The sequence below is a fragment of the Neodiprion fabricii genome, chromosome 7 (genome assembly GCF_021155785.1).
Source record: "Neodiprion fabricii isolate iyNeoFabr1 chromosome 7, iyNeoFabr1.1, whole genome shotgun sequence".
Taxonomy (NCBI): Eukaryota; Metazoa; Arthropoda; class Insecta; order Hymenoptera; family Diprionidae; genus Neodiprion; species Neodiprion fabricii.
Window position 1 is genome coordinate 14354670 of NC_060245.1, and position 19334 is coordinate 14374003.

General features: G+C 41.2%; 1 protein-coding gene across 5 annotated transcripts in view; it reads right to left on the bottom strand.

The window, feature by feature from the left end:
* The window catches only part of LOC124186190 (GTP-binding protein Di-Ras2), a 331250-nt gene that overhangs the window by 163652 nt on the left and 148264 nt on the right, over positions 1-19334 (bottom strand). The window lies entirely within an intron of this gene.

Consider the following 19334-nt stretch of genomic DNA (forward strand, 5'->3'; position numbering starts at 1 on the left):
CTAATATAAAATTTACTTTCGAATTACAATCTAAGTAAAGCATTGGCTTTTCAGATTTAAATATTATTAATGTTAACAAAGTACTCAATATCGATTGGCTTAGAAAACCCACTTGGTCTGGTAGAATTTACATTTCACTTCACAGCACCCTCTAACATATAAAAAAAGTGTAGTTTCAGGATTAGTGGACAGAGGTTTGTAATTAGCTGAACCACAATTTAGGGAACAAACCTATAGTTAATAAAGGACACACCTTACAATAATGGCTATCCGAAAAAGATAATTGAAAACATCACGGTCACTGGAATTGATAAATTTTATCATAGTGGTTCATATGCAGATAAACATGAATCATATTCCATGGCTGATAACTGTAATAAAACCATCTCGTTACTAAATGTTTAAGGCTTATCAGAAAATCTAAAAGGGTTTCTGAAGAAATATAACATCCAAGTGGTACATAAAAATAAAAACACATCAGCAAAATTGTTTACAAAATTCAAAGATACAAATCCTGTATTGGCTTATTCTAATTTAGTTTATCAAATTGATTATTTAGATTTTTTTAATGCATATATCCATAAACTATTCAAGTCATGTAACAATCGATGTTCTATCACTTCTCCACTGGGACGTGTTCAAACAACATCTTGACGCGCGATAGAAGATAAGAACACGTAAGTGAAATTGACTATCATTTAAAATTTCTAATAAACAGTTGAAAATTTTGTTTCATTTTTTTGACCTATATTACGGTAAATATAATTTTTTATAATTTGAATTTATTTATTATAAACTTTGTTTCTCAATGTGAAGTGGGCACCCAAAAACCTCCAACAAAATTCAACGAATTATATTTGTCAAAAGTTTATCGCTATAATTCTGTACCCATATGAAAATCGTTTCTAACTTACACATTTTTAAATATTAGTTTATACATAGAGAATAAGTTTTGTTGTAATATTGTTATTACAGAACTGAAGATGGCTAGCCATGACCTTGCCGAAACATTTCGTTGTTAAAAATAAACATTTTTTGTGGACACCTAACCTTCATACCCAATAGAACCAATCTATCCTGTCAACTACAAAGGTCAAGAACATTCTTTTAAAACATATTCATTTGATAATACAATGAATTTTTACACAGTATATTTCCAATTCGATAATACAATATTTTTTTACCGAGTTTTAAGAAACTGTATTTTTCATTGATCTCTACCTATGTGTACGGGTTTCTAAGTTTGATTCAAAAAGATAAAAAAGGGAATTGCGATGACAAGCAGAAAATACTTGATGCACAACAGAGGCGAATAAAGCGTATGTGTGGAAAAATTACATCTCTCTAGTAAGTCGTAAGTGTCCTTTGTAGTAAGCGATTACTTGCCGGAAGCGCTTTAAGCTGCTTGAATTCTATTTGAGGAGAAGGAATTTATCAATCGCAGGAGAATGAATGCAATAGAAAAGTTACCTGCAACAAATATCCTCCATCGTTGCGCAACATTGCGTCGACACTGCACTTTTACTCACATAGGGCATACGTATATGTGAAGAAAAATTTCAATTTAGCCCTTCCACATGTTAGCGGTCTAAGATCATGGTACTCAACCGTTAATGAAGAACCAGATTTGACTGAAGAAAGTTTAAACTGTTTAGAAAAAAAGTCGACTTAGGCAAATCTAAGAATCGAAGACTTCTTTGCAGTTTAATGTTAGATGAGATAGGCATAAAAAAGGAACACAACGGTCTCGAGATGATAAAATACGAGGTCACGTCGACTTTGGTATAGAGCTTGAGCAAGATGAGTAAATACGCAAAAAAAAGCCAAAGACGCGCTAGTATTGATGGCAGTCTCTTTAATTAGCAGGTCGAAGATTCCAGCAGGGTATTTTTCATTTAAGGGTAGACTTCAGTGGAATTTTCGTCAAAAATAACCGAGAAAACAATTTACAGTTTTTCACGGAAAATCGTTGTTCGAACCGTCCCCCCACTTGGAAAAAATTTTATACTGCTGTAATATTTTTTTAACGCCTTTTTTAGACCGATAAAGAATTTTTCAAAATCCGACCTGAGATTCGTGATCTGTGATCCAACAAACGTTTGAGTACCAATTTTTGCGGAAGTCCGTCGATCCGTTCTATTATTTTCCGAAAATAATAGAGCGTGACGTTAACAGGCTGCTTATGGTCCATCATCGGTCGGTAAAATTGCGAATAACTCGTACCAGTCATTTTGACATATACTCGTTGTACTCCCTCCTCGGATTCTTAGGGCTGAAAAGTGGAAGCTGCTTTTTTTTGATTCTTGGGACGCGTGGTTGGGTTGAGTTTGGGTTGAATGGTATACGACGGTAGAAGTTTGGAAAACATGGCAGTGGGTATAAAAAGTATCGTGTGTTCCTCGGGTGTGAGCCATTTTAAGGCCTCGGGCGATTTTACTCCCTTGGTGCACAATCTACTATTTTCTTTTCTTTTCAAAACTCAACTACCGCGAACTGTCACCAGGACTCAAGTGAAGAGTTCCACTAATCGGAGTTGAAATCCGAACATGCTTCGGACATAGACACTAGCAGTCGCGAAAAATTCTCCCGATCTAATTGGTTTTCGTCTCACGAAATCCTTATAGTCTAACTTATCGCTATCGTTGACTTCCGCTGTTGCGGAACGCTGATTGGCTGTCTGCTTTTCCAGTGTTCCATCGTTCGGCAGTGGCGTCGTCACGGCTTTGTGAGGCTGCATGACGTTAGCGTAGCGAGGGGAGGCTACGGCTCGCCTACGCTCTACGTTGGCGCTCTCTCCGTAGCCTCGAGTGAGGCCTTCCTCTCGTCGTAATCCTCCGCGACTGTCGTCCTATGACGCTGTTGAATTTGCCGCCGATCCCATGCATGGCGTCGCATCTACTCGAGACAAAAAAAAAAATAAACAAAAATCCTGAAAAGTCGTATTCGCCAGCCCATAAAGTGTCCCCTCTTAGAGTATCGGATGCGCGACTATCGTCCTGGCACTCTTTTACGAAATTATTGGCAATTGCGATCGCAAAATCCCTAATTTTAGGTTCCGCCTAGGGCTCGGGGAGCCGTTTGGAACGCGCATAAAAAATGCCACGTTACAGTACAAAGTTTATGGACTATGATTGTGATGTTGAACGTTCAAGTAGAGGTTTTAAAAGTCAATTTTTAGATTGATCGCGATAGTCCTGTATAATATTCCGCAGTCATTGGTCGAGACGTGTTATTTCATAGTCTTTTAGATTCTGACTCCTTGGTGTCGGGTCGTTAAAAGCAACGTGTTCCGTGGTGTCGAGAAGAGGGTGGTCGCCGCTAGTCAGTTTTTCGGACAAATTTTCAGATACATGCGCCACCCGGAAAATACGATTTTCTCCTATTCAAGCGCACTCTTATGCATTAAGAAGCTGGCCTTCATCGTGAAAGGGGCACCGGATACCGGAAGCTCGTGAAAGAATGGAAAGTGAAAGGAATAACACTGGGGGAGGGGGTATTGGCATACTCCAGAAGACGACGATTGTATTTTTGACTATTTATTGCAGGAATGCCATTATAAAAAATGTTCCTAACATAAAAGCCGTGAAATGAACAATAGATGCAACAATTAGCCATTGCGTCTCAACCGACAGGAATCCTCAGCACGAGCAATGCCCCACTGGACCAGACTCATCGTGTTTCTACAACAGAAGTGTGGCCAAACAAAAAGAGCCGGAGAGCCATCAAAAGGTGTGAATAAAACTCAACTCGAGAGTAGTCGAAAAGTCGAAGTCTTTGTACGAACGCCTATCGACCAATGATCTACTAGTCCATTGTGCCCAAGGTGCGATACAGAATACTAACGAAAGCTTGCACTCCCTGAACTGGTGAAAATACCCGAAAGAGATTTTCCTCTCCAAAGAGAGAATAGAATGATCAGTAGCAACCGTAGTTGCTGAATTCGACATGGAAGCACTCCATGCTCAAAAGGCAAAGATGTCAGTGAGGTCTGAGAAGGTGGCTGATAATTCAACAAAGATAAGCCGCAACGAGATTCCAGACGAAAGCGTAAGGCTGAATGGAAAGCAAAGATGGAGTCCAAAAAAGCCAGATGAACAATGAGAATTGAAAACATCGCTACGGAGAAGGTTGAAACAGAAGCAAAAGGGACTACGTATGGTGCCGGGAAATTCTAACGGTTTTTTCACCAGACTAATTTGCAAGTAGTTAGCTCTATAGATATATTCAGGTGCGTTATTGGATAGTAGACTCAAGTGGGGGCTAAATGAATTTTAGTTGATCGTTTTCATTTACTCAATATATATTATTGAAATATTATGCTCCCCCTTATAATTGAAAGATATAAATTCGAACGATTGGTGATTTCGAAAAATCAACGACGGAGCCAGGAATCGAACCCGGCATCCAGAGATGCCTAGCCGGAGCCTTACTCCACTAGACCACCTAGCCGCCCTGACTCTGTTGTCATTAATTTCTCTCATCACCGTTCGAATTTGTTTTCATATGCCGTGATGTATGTGTAAATATGAATTTATTCTTCTCTTCAAGCACTAACATATGTAAGAATGTATGTAGATGGAGAATGTTTATATTTTCGTTTCTTGCTTCCGATGGGAAGTCAAATGAGACGGACAAGCCGTCTAATAATTGATATGCGGATATGCATATCGTTAATTACGAGAATATAATTGTTGAAAAATAAAAATTCGAACAATTGGTGATTTCGAAAAATCAACGACGGAGCCAGGAATCGAACCCGGCGTCTAGAGATGCCCTAATAATCATTGCGGTACAGAATTTTTTAATACTCGAGTGTCCTAGTCCAACGTCGATCATTCTGTTACGTGGGGCTGAGAGTGTACTGAGCGGTGGTAGTTAATGATTAATTGAATAATCAAGCTCCCACGTAACGACAGTGAATAAATATTAAAACTAAGAAAAGACCTACCTTTCGATAAGCCGGTAATTTGTAGGATCGTGTTGCTATAGTCCTGTACAGGTCTGTGAGGTTTGTTTAAATTGTTGAGGCAATTTTATAATAATGAAAATGGGAAAAAGGTCGTTCAAAATAAATGGTTTAATATGATTTAACTGGTAAACGATGAAGTATATTCTGTATGATTTGGTGATTGAAATGTCTGATAACAATGAATGGTGATAATGACATAAAAGCCGAAAGTAACAATTTATAAAGCGTTTGAGTTTATACAACGATCCACGCCGACGGACGAATTTATATTCAAATGCAGAGAAGTTGCAGAATCACTAAATTTGACCGTTTGCGGGTTTTGGCAAATTATCTGTTATTCTATTTCAAAGGATATTATTATTTGGTACCAGGAACATCTACTCTGAACGATGGTTATAACTAGCTGGTCGTGATTATTCGATATTGTATAGCTCGTTTTAGATTATCTTAAATCAATTATATATCCTGTTGTTAATTCTTGTTGGTTAAATTTTGGAAACAGTAAGTATGATTTAATTGGGGGTAGTGATGTTAGCCACCAATTCTAGACTTGCATTTAAATGAATATTACTGAAGTAAATTTTGATTATAAAGGTGAAACAAGAATTCGTTCAATTTCCGAGATTAACACTCGGACTGACTTATTTTTAGGTGAATCGGTCGCAGAGATTGAGAGCCGTCGGATCGTGTCAGTCGGCGTCAGTAGAATTCTGGACCAGGGCTTCACCTCAAGTTCGGAAGAGTTGATGAATCGAACGATGTTGAACGTCGGTCACTTAGTCTTTGTGGATTTAGAATGATATCTTACTATCCAAAGCTATAGTTGAAAGTGTCAATTTGCTAATTTTGATATATATTAAAAATGATTCCAAAGATTATTTATTAAAAATGATGGTGTGGTTATAATTATCAGCACTTAAAGTTACCTGATTCGGTTGAATCAGGGCCGAACTCAATTTAATTACGGAAAATGAAATGGCATAAAAATGTCTATTCTCGAAATGATGAGATTTAGTAAAACACAGAAAAGATGGAAACGTAGAAGATAGTGAGTCTTTTGCAGCTAACAGAATAACTGAATGCTCGAATTTGACGAATTAGCGCGAGACTTTAGACCGGTCACAATTAAGATTTTCTAACGCTACTCTTGCTCGAGAGGGCTAATCCGGGATGACGTCTACGCACTTCGCGACTTGTCAGACGAAAGACGACGCTTCTTGGGCCCGAGGGTCCAAGGAGCTGCAGTTGTAATAAGTTACAACGGTAATTAGCCAATGAGGTGCGAGGGCGACCTCCTGGCGCCCAAATCCACATGGTCAGCGTTACTTCACGCTTTTCGACGGTGTTCCGACGATTCTCAATCTCGTCGGTGACACATTGAAAATATGAACAAAAGATATTTACATGCAATGTTCACACATTCATTCATACATCCTAATAAGTAATCTATTTTAATTTGGTGGTTCCAAAGTTAGTGGTTTATCCCAGAAAGTCGAACCTTATACTAGGAATCATTGTTGGTCTCTACGTGACTTTTGCCGGGAGGGGTGGAACTCACCGTTATTAGAATATTAGATTTTGATGAAATAATGTCTGTGCATTGAAGAAATTAAGGAAATGAAATCAAGTGGAATTTTGAAAAAGTTACGCCAAGGCCGTACGTCGGGGCGTAATAATTCCATCAACTACTCGTCTGTTTATTTCGAAGGGTGGCCTTGTCAAAGCGTCTTCGGTTCGAGGGCTCGTGTAATTTTAACCCATTATATAACCGTAGCTGTGGCATTTGACAACGAGCGAGTGTTGATTCGATTTATTTTGAGAGGCAGATCCCTGCAAAATTTACGTCGAAATAGTTCAAACCACAAGAAAAGTTTGTCACAGCTCGTCAAATCTATCGTTCAAAAAATAGCATGGCAAACACATTTGTGGGGAATAACGATTAACACCTAGATATTTTATACCTAGATGGTTAGAGTATATGTCAAAATGACTGGTACGAGTTATTCGCAATTTTACCGACCGATGATGGACCATAAGCAGCCTGTTAACGTCACGCTCTATTATTTTCGGAAAATAATAGAACGGATCGACGGACTTCCGCAAAAATTGGTACTCAAACGTTTGTTGGATCACAGATCACGAATCTCAGGTCGGATTTTGAAAAATTCTTTATCGGTCTAAAAAAGGCGTTAAAAAAATATTACAGCAGTATAAAATTTTTTCCAAGTGGGGGGACGGTTCGAACAACGATTTTCCGTGAAAAACTGTAAATTGTTTTCTCGGTTATTTTTGACGAAAATTCCACTGAAGTCTACCCTTAAATGAACGAACAAGTCACGGTTTTGAGTCGAGTCAATTTTGTTTTCAAATTGAGTGCAACCTAATTTAGCTGCACGGGATCTCGTCGAGTCAGCGTATGTAAAAGTGACACCTCTCGTGTAGGTCGCGTATCGTGGTGCGTGAGCGCTCGGTTTAGCGGAGCGATTTGTGAACTTTGGGTAATTGCGGGTACGGATTGAGTTCGGATGCGTTGCGATAAGCGTCGTGCGATTACCGTTAATAAACGCGTAATTACAAATTATATTTAGAGGTGCGAATAGCGCGTCAAGCCATATTTTTTTTTTTTTTTTGTAATTTTGCCCTTTGGTGTAATACGAAATGTTGCAATTAGTGCTATAATTTCGTCGAGAAAGATCACGGTTAGCGCGTCGAATAAGGTTTCTAGTTATTGTCTAGTGGTTTATTGTTAATTTTTGGCGTTTAGCGCTGTATCTAGTAGAGAACGATCGCGGTTAGCGCGTCGAGTCAGATTTTAGTTTTAATTTTTGTTCTATTGTTTATGATTAAGGACGCGATGAGCGCAAGTAGGCTTGAGTCCTCTTATATAGTTGGTTTCTGCCAGTTCTGTTTATAATTCTTTTTTGTTCATTTCGAGCTCGTGAGGGGCGAATTTTGAATTATTTCTTTTTTTGTTTTATATCATCGCTATAGTAAAATAAATTATTTTACTTTACTTCTGTTAAATAGCGTGTTGTTGTCGAGTGCCTCTCTCTCTCTCTCCTAAAATCACCCGTCCCCTCTCCGTAGTACTGAGCTACCAAGTCAATTCCCGAGGTCTAGTGAATTAACGATTTCGAAGCGTGTTAATTACGCCAGGCGCCCAACGGAATCTCGTGATATCTTTTGTAAGATCCAGTTTTTCAGCTTACATCGCGGACTGTCGAATCATTGTGTACGCGGTAAGTTCTCGGTCCTTTCTCCAAATGACCGGGGTACAGGAAAAACTCACGTCACAGTACATTCACATCTTTTCTTAACCCTTCATACATATTTGTTGAAATACATGCGTAGTAACAGTGATCTATATACGTTTTAAAAAATGCTTTCATTTCCAATACGCAGAAGATTGCATCATATTAATTTAGGTTTTACATTTAAACAATTAAAAACACGAGAGTGCTTTCAAAGTTCTTATAAAGAATACTAAATTTGTTACAAGGTTCGTCGTAAGTCAACTGAAATAGAGAATACCATTTTTTTGATTTCCTTTGAAATTTCGAAAAATATGGATGAATTGTTTTTTGAATAACAGATTTTGTAGAAAATATGACGAAAAATGATGAGCTTTCGATAACAATCTAATATAGCTAATCTAATTAAGTTATTCAAGCTAAGCTAAGCTAAGCGAATCGATTTTACCCTCTACATCATTTTATGTACTGTTTATAGAAATTTCAATACTTTTTAGAAAAACGTTGATTGTTTCCAAAACGTTGAACATTGATTTTTGCTGACATTAAATTTTTCAAAGTGTTCAATTGAATAAAGAAAAACGTTACGTTTTCGAAACAATCAGAACGGAAAGTAAAATTTGTAAAACCTTGAGAAGATTCGGATGTTTTTGACTGAAAAGTGATTTAAGAAAACAATCAGGTGAAAAGAAATTGTAGTTGAGAGATGCTTGTATCATCTCAAAGTCTCACTAAATTCAAAAATAGCCACGGTGAAAACTTGTTTATTTGGCACGAAATGCCTCGTTTATAGACGGAGATTTGGATAGCCCGTTGAAAAACTGTAAGAAGATATTAAAGAACGAGTGGCTGATTTATACATAAAACATTAACAAATTAAGTTTGTTTAATGTTATAATTAAAATAACGCAAAAGCTACATGACTGACAAAGTTTTTGATTCTATCAGTTCTACGTTAACAATGAGCAAGGCTAAATCGCGTGATACTCAAGTCATCAAAATCCGTAAATCCACCTTCAAGATATTGTCATTTTAATTCATTCTTCGGTGTATTCATTCTAATTACTTGAAAACTGCTGAATCTGTCAGATCCAAAATCTGATGAGTTCTCAGTGAAATCAAGTCCGGTCGATACACACAGACGCACGAAGACGCCCATTCAAAAATGGTCAAAAGTGATTCTCTAGGCCCTAATACGTCGAGATCTGGTGAAAACTCAACTTTTCATTTTCGGGTTGACTATGAACCACCACCTTCTCTTTTGAAGAAAAGCAGGAAGTTGATAATATCAGTAGTATAACAAGGCGGGTTCTGCGTAAAAACACCTTCCATACCGACCAAGCCGACCAATCCGCCTATCCGTGCATCTCAGACGCAAACCCTCGAAGGTCACCCCCACTCTCGTCAGATAAAACGTTCTCTCCCGTCCGATTGTCGGTAAGAAAATCTCCCAAATGACCATGATCGTCGGTTAAAAATCCTCCAAGTGACCACGATTGGCGGTAAGAAATCCTCCAAATCACCATGATGGTTGGTGAAAAATGCCTGAAATTGCCGTGGTATTACCCCTTCTGAAATAAATCGTGCTCTTTATCGGTAAAGAAAATCATGCCATCGAGCGGAATCGATAACTGCATTACCGAGCGCACTCCGTGAATCCTCAGGCGGTCGAGCGGACCCCGTGGATCCCTGAACGTTCGACCGGGAATCCTGGCGTGTGTCGGGTTTTGAGAGCTCCCAGAAGGTTCGAGAAGATTCGCACGGCCTTGAACGAATCTAGTGTAGGAAATAATATATAGTAATGTAGGAAATAATATATAGTAATGTAGGAAATAATATATTGTAATGTAGGAAATAATATATAGTAATGCTCGATATGCACGGTATTCGATCGATGTGGACTCTCCGAGGCGTCGTTGCGTAATGCCTCTTTGACACCCGCTCTCTAGACCCACCGCATTCGATTTGTCACCCGTCTAACCTCCATGTTTATGTCTGGCTCTCGAAATATTATCGGCTTCCCTGCCTCACCGCCGTGGTCCATACCAAGACGTTGACTTCACTAGACTGACAAACAATTCGTCCGACGTGTTTCGACTCGACGTTGAGCGGCATGCGATCAAAGGGTTTCGGTGCGACGTCGAATTCTGGAAGGTTCTGAAATTTGTGTGCGGATGCTTCGACCCTGAACGAATGTAGGCTGAAAAACAATGTGTTAGACAAGTTTCGACTTGACGGCGAGCAGTCCGGGACCGTGAGAAAGAGTTTCTTTGACCCTAAAAGATTCTCGGAATCGTTGGACGAAAACAGTACTCGGAATCGTCCGACGAGTTTCGACTTGACGGTGAGCGGCCTGCGGACGACGGATTGAGGTGCGACGTTGAGTTCGTGAGCCGTATGAGGAAGCCGCCTCGATGTGTGAGTCACGTCGGTGTTTACCCATAAAAAGGACCGTGTCAGCGTAAAGCGGTCATTCTAGAGCAGGCTTTGCAACTCTATCTTTGTCAAGTGCGTGATCGAAAGAAAAAGAAACATGGATTCCAAAAATTGTTTGAAATTAATACAAATCATGGAGACGGCGTTCAAGATTTTAACTGAAAAATCGTCACCGGCAGAGATTGCAAAATGGATTCGATTCGGAACCCAAAATACCAGGCTTTTGAATAAAATCGCCTCAACGATCGGGGAGAAGACAAGAATTTTGACTACAATTGGAATTCTAAAATCGTTGACAGTCAAATTTCAACAATTTCAAAAAGTGGGTGACGAATTACGAAGCCGACAAAGAAGCGATCGAGTACGGTAGGAAGATTTGGAGACAGCTTTCGAGAGCCGAATTCGAACGGGAGCCATTATCAATCTGCGGCATGAAGATTTGAACAGGTTTTTGGAAGATGCGAAACATCTCGTCGTTGCAAGACTGAAGAAAATGCTACGAAAAGTGGGAAGTTTGAAAGCAAATTGTGTCTTGTGTTGTAAATTCAATATAACGAAAAACGCTGAACTTGTTGAAGAAATGAAATATTTTAACACTAGAAACCGTATCGTCCGCCAGCCAGCTGACATACACGGGTGGTTCGAAGAGAACGTAAAGCAAAAAGTGTTGACCAAGGTGGAAGATTTTCAAGAAAAAGACTCTGGTTGGTCGATGACTGAAATAATCAATTTAACTGTGAATATCAAAAAGTACGTGCCACTACGAGGCGGTGTGTTCACATACACACCACTACCGAAGGATGTTCAAGACAAGAAGGCTGCACGGAAAAAAAAATTCAGCTCGTGGAACTAGATATTAGATAGTTAGATTAGATAGTTACTTGTAAACAGTTCGTCGAACTAAACGTTCTGTTATTGGAAGAGCACTGCATGGTTCGTATAACTGACTGTTAGTCAGCTGTCATAGCTGTACGTTGTTCAGCTCTCTCAGCTAAACAACTTCGTTCAAAGAGCTAGACCAGAATTTTTCGGCTCCGCTCACAGCGCTTATTATTAAATAGTACAATTATATTGCTATTAGTATTATTTTTCATCATTATTATCATTATTTATTCAGTGTCATTTACATATTTGAATGGACTATTTAAACAATTATCTATCAACTGTATTTGAATCATACTCATGAAATTTGAAGGTTATGAAATATGTCAACGCACCAGAGCACAGCGCAACTTACAGCTCTTAGAGCAAAACCATTCAGCTGTGAGAGCTGAACAACTTGCAGCTATCAGAGCTGACTAATATATAGTTGCTGTAACTACAAGATAGACCGTAGAGTGCGTATAGTTACTGGAGCTGTAGAATACAGCTCGCCGAACAGAATTTTTTTTTCCGTGTGTCGTCAACATCCGCAACAGAGACGCGTATTGCTTCCTCTGGTCGGTCACCGTAGCCCTCTTTCCGACCAACAACAAAAATCCCAATGAAATTACTTCGTATCCACATTTCAGCTCAGGGCTACAATACGACGGTTTGCATTTTACAATGTCTTTAGACCAGATTCCAAAATTTGAGAAACTTAACAAACTTTCAATTAACGTTTATGGTATGGATGGTACGGAAAAATAAAAGGGCAGTAAAATTGTACCCAGTTATTTAAGCCGAAACAAGTCTGATAAACCTACCATCCATATTTCAATAATAGAGACTAAAAACGACGATGACGGTGATGATGATGGTATGGATAATATTAAAAAGAATGTAACACATCATTTTGCATGGATTCGGAATTTATTGCGGTTGACAAGTTCTCGAATTTCTAAACATAAACGTCGTACTTGGTTGTGCGATAGGTGTCTATCACACTTTCAATCTGAAAGGTGTTTGTTCAAGCACAATGTAGATTGCACGAATTTGAACAAAAGCAAAGTTATTTTACCAGCAGAAGAGGACAAGATTCTTAAATTTTTAAATTTTCAACACAAAGAAACCGTTCCGTTCTGCGTTTACGCAGATCTAGAATGTCTACCGCAGCCCACACATGAAAGTTTTAGGGGAAAATAGAACAATTTATCAGAAGCATCTTCCGTATAGTATAGCTTACTATCTACATTGTGCGTTTGACGCTTCGCTTACAAAATTCAGAATTGATCGCGGAGAAACTTGCATTCAGTGGTTTGTGAATGAGTTAAAAGAATTGGCACATTCGTTAGAGGGATACTACAAGACTGTTTAACCGATGGAACCACTAAATTTCAATCAGATCAACGAATTTCATTCAATAACAGTGTGTCATATTTGTGAAAAACCGTTTACACCCACAGACGTGAAACATCGTCATCACTGTCATTTAACGGGAAAGTACCGTGGTGCTGCTCTCCGCAGCTGTAATCTAATTTAGCAAAATTCGCGTACTATCCCAGTGATATTCAACAATCTGTCGGGTTACGATTCGCATTTTCTGATCAAAGCCCTGCCAACGTCATTCGAAGGTACTGTTAAACTTTTACCCGTTACTAAAGAAAAGTACATTTCCTCCACTAAATTCGTTAAGGGAACGGATGTAACGTTCCGTTTCATAAATTCGTACCGTTTCATGCCTAACAGCCTCGATAAATTATCATCGTATCTGGACGATTGTCAGAAAACAATAACACGTAAATTCTGCAGTAGCTTAAACAAATTTCAGTTATTGACTAGGAAAGGTGTCTTTCCGTATGAATTGTGACGTGGATTTTTCCCGCTCCTCGGTCACTCGGATAAAATGACCGAAAACTTACCGCGTGCACAATAAATCGGCGTCCGCGAGGTCTCCTGGACCTAAAACAATATCGCGAAATTTGTTGGGCGCCTGGCGTGATCAACACGCCTCGAAATCGGTAATGCGATATACCGCGACCATATACTCGATAGCTCAGTACCGCGGAGAGGGGAGGGGTAATTTTTGGGTAGAGAGAGATACGACACACGTACGCCAACACGTTATTTTACAAAGTAATAATAAAATTAAAATAATATATTTCCAGCCAGTGATAATACAAAACAAAAGAAATGATACTTCAAAAGTCGCTCTTCGCAATATCAAATACAAATACTTAGGTTTAACAAAAAAAAGGAAAGAACAAAAAAAAGATTAATAGATCTAGAAGACCTCTACGGCCTACGTGCGCTAGTCGCTGACTTAAGAATGTACGCTAACTTACAAAAACCAAAACCAAAATTAGACCCGACGCGCTGCCCGCGATCGTCCTCTACGGAATGGCGCTAATCGCCAACTTGACAATAAACTCCTCGCCGAAACCGGAACCGAAATCCCGACCGACACGCTGACCGCGATCGGTAATAAATCAAAAAAAAAAAAATTTTGCTTATGCCTACGGGCGCTAATCGCCACATTATTACTAACCAATAATACAAAAGCTCAAACGAAAAAGGGACTCGTCGCGTCACCCGCGACTGTCCTCTACAAAAGAAAATTCTTATTAACACGCACCCGAGCTCAACTTTCTCCGTGACCTCGGGACGCGGGTCACGAATTCGAACGCTCCCCTTTCGACGGCTCGCGACCTATACGAGAAATGATACTTTATCGCATTGATTTGACGTGACCCCGTGTAACGGAATTTGGTTACACTCAAATTCGAGACACTAGTGCCTCGGCTCAAAACGTGGCTCGACTCGATCTTCTCGATCACTCGGAATTGGCTCTACTTTATTACGCGCAACTCAGACTACGGTCACCAAACGAAATAATCGGCAAACGAATTTCGAGGATTTTTCGACACGCAAATTACAAACGGCTATCCTTTCTCGGACAAGCCCTCGCTCAATTAGTCTCGAAATTCGGTCGCGAGAATATTAGCAGCGCTTACCGCTCCACATCCAGTAGACGAACTCGCCTACTCCCTCGTGACGATGGCTGTTCATCATTCCTCGCGATCACCACTTCCGTACAATAACGCAAACTCGAAGAAAAACCTGACTTAACGCAACTTCGCCACGTGACTACTGTCTTAGTTAGTCGCCAGAACTCGAGTGATCTCAGATGGCCGATCGGCCGCAACGCCGATCTCGTCACGCTAATCCTTCGTGACGTCATCACCCTAAGAATGCGCAACAATCGATCTGTCATCGATTTTGGAGATTGCGCAACTTGACGCGCACCTGTCGTCGCTATACGGTGCAGAACTTAACGCTAGATCGCGATGTCGTCTTCCGCGCAGCTCTGCGGGGTCCTGGGGTTGGGCGGGGTTGTGCCCCCTCGTCGCTAGCAGGTCTCTCACGGTTGCCTTGGTCAGGTGTAGGCGGGGTGAGCGGGGAGGCTGCGGCGCGCCGGCCGCCAGCGGAAATCGCTTCCGCCTTGGACTCCCGCGCTGCAGGGATCTGCGTTGTCTCCCCCTCCGCAGCCGCGGTATCCTTCTCGCGAGATCTCCACGGTTTCGCCTTGCCTCGAAATATCTTCGGCGTCGAAGTCGGTCGCTGGCTTGTGGCCGGTGTACTCAAAAAAAAAAAAAAAGAAAAACAAAAGCCTGCAATATCTTATTCGTAATTCGCTATTTCGTCCCTGTCGAAGCCCGAATGCGTAACTCCAGTTCTGGCGCTCTCTATGATTATCTCGTGACTCGATTTTCGAAACCCCAAGTTCTGGATTCCGCCCGAGGTTCAGGGAGTACCTTGTAACGGGCAGGCCTAACCGAAATGCCACGTTACAGAATACATAGACAGTTGGGAAAAGCTCAAGGAAAAACATTGACCAGCCGAAGAACAGTTTTATTCAAAATTGAATGACCGGAATATATCAGACGACGATTACGCACACGCGTGCGACGTATGGCTCACTTTTAACCTTTAAACTTTGCAAGAGTATTCGGACTTGTATCTACTGACGGACGTGTTTGCACTAGACGAAGTTCTTCAAAATTTTCGACAAAACTGCTGGACAACGTACAAACTGGACCCATTACATTACTACACAGCGCCCGGTCTGTCGTTTGATACAATGTTAAAATGTACAGGCATTGAGCTCGAGCTTCGCACCGACATAGATATGGTTATGTTTATCGAAAAAGGAATTCGAGGTGGTGTGTCACAGTGCTCGAACAGATTCGCAAAGGCAAACAATAGATATATGGGAGAGGAATTCGATCCAGAAGTCGAAGAATCTTATCTCATGTACTTTGACGTTAATAATTTGTACGGTGCGGCTATGAGCTTTGCTATGCCGTGTAATTCCTTCTAATGGGTGTCAGGTTTCAGAGAGTGAGACGTTCTTGCAATCTCGGACGATGCGGAGTTTGGTTACATGCTGGAGGTAGATTTGGGATATCCTGAAGAGTTGCATGGAACTAATAAAGGTTTATCATTGTGTGCAGAGCACTATGTACCTCCGATTTGGAACAATAAACAGCCGAAATTGACGACCACGCTGCTTTCCAAGAAAAACTACGTTGTTCACTATAGCGTTTTGAAACAATGCTTACAATTAGGCTCAAAATTACTCAAAATTCACAGACTTCTCACATTCAGGCAAACCCCGTGGATCAAAAAATACATAGATTTGAACACCGATTTGCGGAAAAAATCGCACAATGAATTCGAGAAAAATTTTTACAAACTGATGAACAACGCAGTTTTTGGCAAAACAATGAAAAACGTGCGAAAGTACAGAGATGTTCGATTGATCACCGAATGGGATGGACGGTACGGTACCAGAGCTACCATAGCCAAACCTAATTTTCACAGCTGCACCGTTTTCGACAAAGAGATGATTATCGTCAAAATGAGTAAGACGAAAGTCAAGCTGAATAAACTCTTGTATGCAGGTTTCTCCATCCTGGACTTGTCTAAAACATGTATCTACGATTTTCATTACAATTATATTGAACGGAAATTTGGCAACCGAGCAAAATCAATGTATACAGATACCGACAGTTTGATTTACAACTTTACCGTCCCCGACATATACGAACATATGAAGGAGGACTTGCATAAATTCGATACGTCTGATTATCCGCTCGACAACGCCTATGGAATGCCTCGAGCGAACAAGAAAGTTCTCGGCTTGATGAAAGACGAGAATAACGGGAAAATAATGTTGGAATTCGTAGGATGAAGAGAAAAATTGTACGCATTCCGAGTCTTGGGAGAAGAGAAAGACAATAAACGTGCCAAAGGTGTCAAAGCATCAGCGTTGAGAAAAATAACTTTTATCGATTATTAGGAATGTGCTTTGAAACGTGAAAATTTGTCTAGAAATCAGCATTTGATATTATGTCGAAAGCACAAGGTGTACACTGTGAAACAGCAGAAAGTGGCTTCGACAGGGACGAAATAGTAAATTACGAATAAGATATTGCAGCCTTTTGTTTTTCTTTTTTTTTTTTTTTGAGTACACCGGCCACAAGCCAGCAACCGACTCCGACGCCGAAGATATTTCGAGGCAAGGCGAAACCGTGGAGATCTCGCGAGAAGGATACCGCGGCTGCGGAGAGGGAGACAACGCAGATCCCTGCAGCGCGGGAGTCCAAGGCGGAAGCGATTTCCGCTGGCGGCCGGCGCGCCGCAGCCTCCCCGCTCACCCCGCCTACACCTGACCAAGGCAACCGTGAGAGACCTGCTAGCGACGAGGGGGCACAACCCCGCCCAACCCCAGGACCCCGCAGAGCTGCACGGAAGACGACATCGCGATCTAGCGTTCAGTTCTGCACCGTATAGCGACGACAGGTGCGCGTCAAGTTGCGCAATCTCCAAAATCGATGACAGATCGATTGTTGCGCATTCTTAGGGTGATGACGTCACGAAGGATTAGCGTGACGAGATCGGCGTTGCGGCCGATCGGCCATCTGAGATCACTCGAGTTCTGGCGACTAACTAAGACAGTAGTCACGTGGCGAAGTTGCGTTAAGTCAGGTTTTTCTTTGAGTTTGCGTTATTGTACGGAAGTGGTGATCGCGAGGAATGATGAACAGCCATCGTCACGAGGGAGTAGGCGAGTTCGTCTACTGGATGTGGAGCGGTAAGCGCTGCTAATATTCTCGCGATCGAATTTCGAGACTAATTGAGCGAGGGCTTGTCCGAGAAAGGATAGCCGTTTGTAATTTGCGTGTCGAAAAATCCTCGAAATTCGTTTGCCGATTATTTCGTTTGGTGACCGTAGTCTGAGTTGCGCGTAATAAAGTAGAGCCAATTCCGAGTGATCGAGAAGATCGAGTCGAGCCACGTTTTGAGCCGAGGCACTAGTGTCTCGAATTTGAGTGTAACCAAATTCCGTTACACGGGGTCACGTCAAATCAATGCGATAAAGTATCATTTCTCGTATAGGTCGCGAGCCGTCGAAAGGGGAGCGTTCGAATTCGTGACCCGCGTCCCGAGGTCACGGAGAAAGTTGAGCTCGGGTGCGTGTTAATAAGAATTTTCTTTTGTAGAGGACAGTCGCGGGTGACGCGACGAGTCCCTTTTTCGTTTGAGCTTTTGTATTATTGGTTAGTAATAATGTGGCGATTAGCGCCCGTAGGCATAAGCAAAATTTTTTTTTTTTTGATTTATTGCCTGTACATTTATCCGCTGGCTGGCGGATGATATGGTTTCTAGCGTTAACATATTTCATTTCTTCAACAAGTTCAGCGTTTTTCGTTATATTGAATTTACAACACAAGACACAATTTGCTTTCAAACTTCCCACTTTTCGTAGCATTTTCTTCAGTCTTGCAACGACGAGATGTTTCGCATCTTCCAAAAACCTGTTCAAATCTTCATGCCGCAGATTGATAATGGCTCCCGTTCGAATTCGGCTCTCGAAAGCTGTCTCCAAATCTTCCTACCGTACTCGATCGCTTCTTTGTCGGCTTCGTAATTCGTCACCCACTTTTTGAAATTGTTGAAATTTGACTGTCAACGATTTTAGAATTCCAATTGTAGTCAAAATTCTTGTCTTCTCCCCGATCGTTGAGGCGATTTTATTCAAAAGCCTGGTATTTTGGGTTCCGAATCGAATCCATTTTGCAATCTCTGCCGGTGACGATTTTTCAGTTAAAATCTTGAACGCCGTCTCCATGATTTGTATTAATTTCAAACAATTTTTGGAATCCATGTTTCTTTTTCTTTCGATCACGCACTTGACAAAGATAGAGTTGCAAAGCCTGCTCTAGAATGACCGCTTTACGCTGACACGGTCCTTTTTATGGGTAAACACCGACGTGACTCACACATCGAGGCGGCTTCCTCATACGGCTCACGAACTCAACGTCGCACCTCAATCCGTCGTCCGCAGGCCGCTCACCGTCAAGTCGAAACTCGTCGGACGATTCCGAGTACTGTTTTCGTCCAACGATTCCGAGAATCTTTTAGGGTCAAAGAAACTCTTTCTCACGGTCCCGGACTGCTCGCCGTCAAGTCGAAACTTGTCTAACACATTGTTTTTCAGCCTACATTCGTTCAGGGTCGAAGCATCCGCACACAAATTTCAGAACCTTCCAGAATTCGACGTCGCACCGAAACCCTTTGATCGCATGCCGCTCAACGTCGAGTCGAAACACGTCGGACGAATTGTTTGTCAGTCTAGTGAAGTCAACGTCTTGGTATGGACCACGGCGGTGAGGCAGGGAAGCCGATAATATTTCGAGAGCCAGACATAAACATGGAGGTTAGACGGGTGACAAATCGAATGCGGTGGGTCTAGA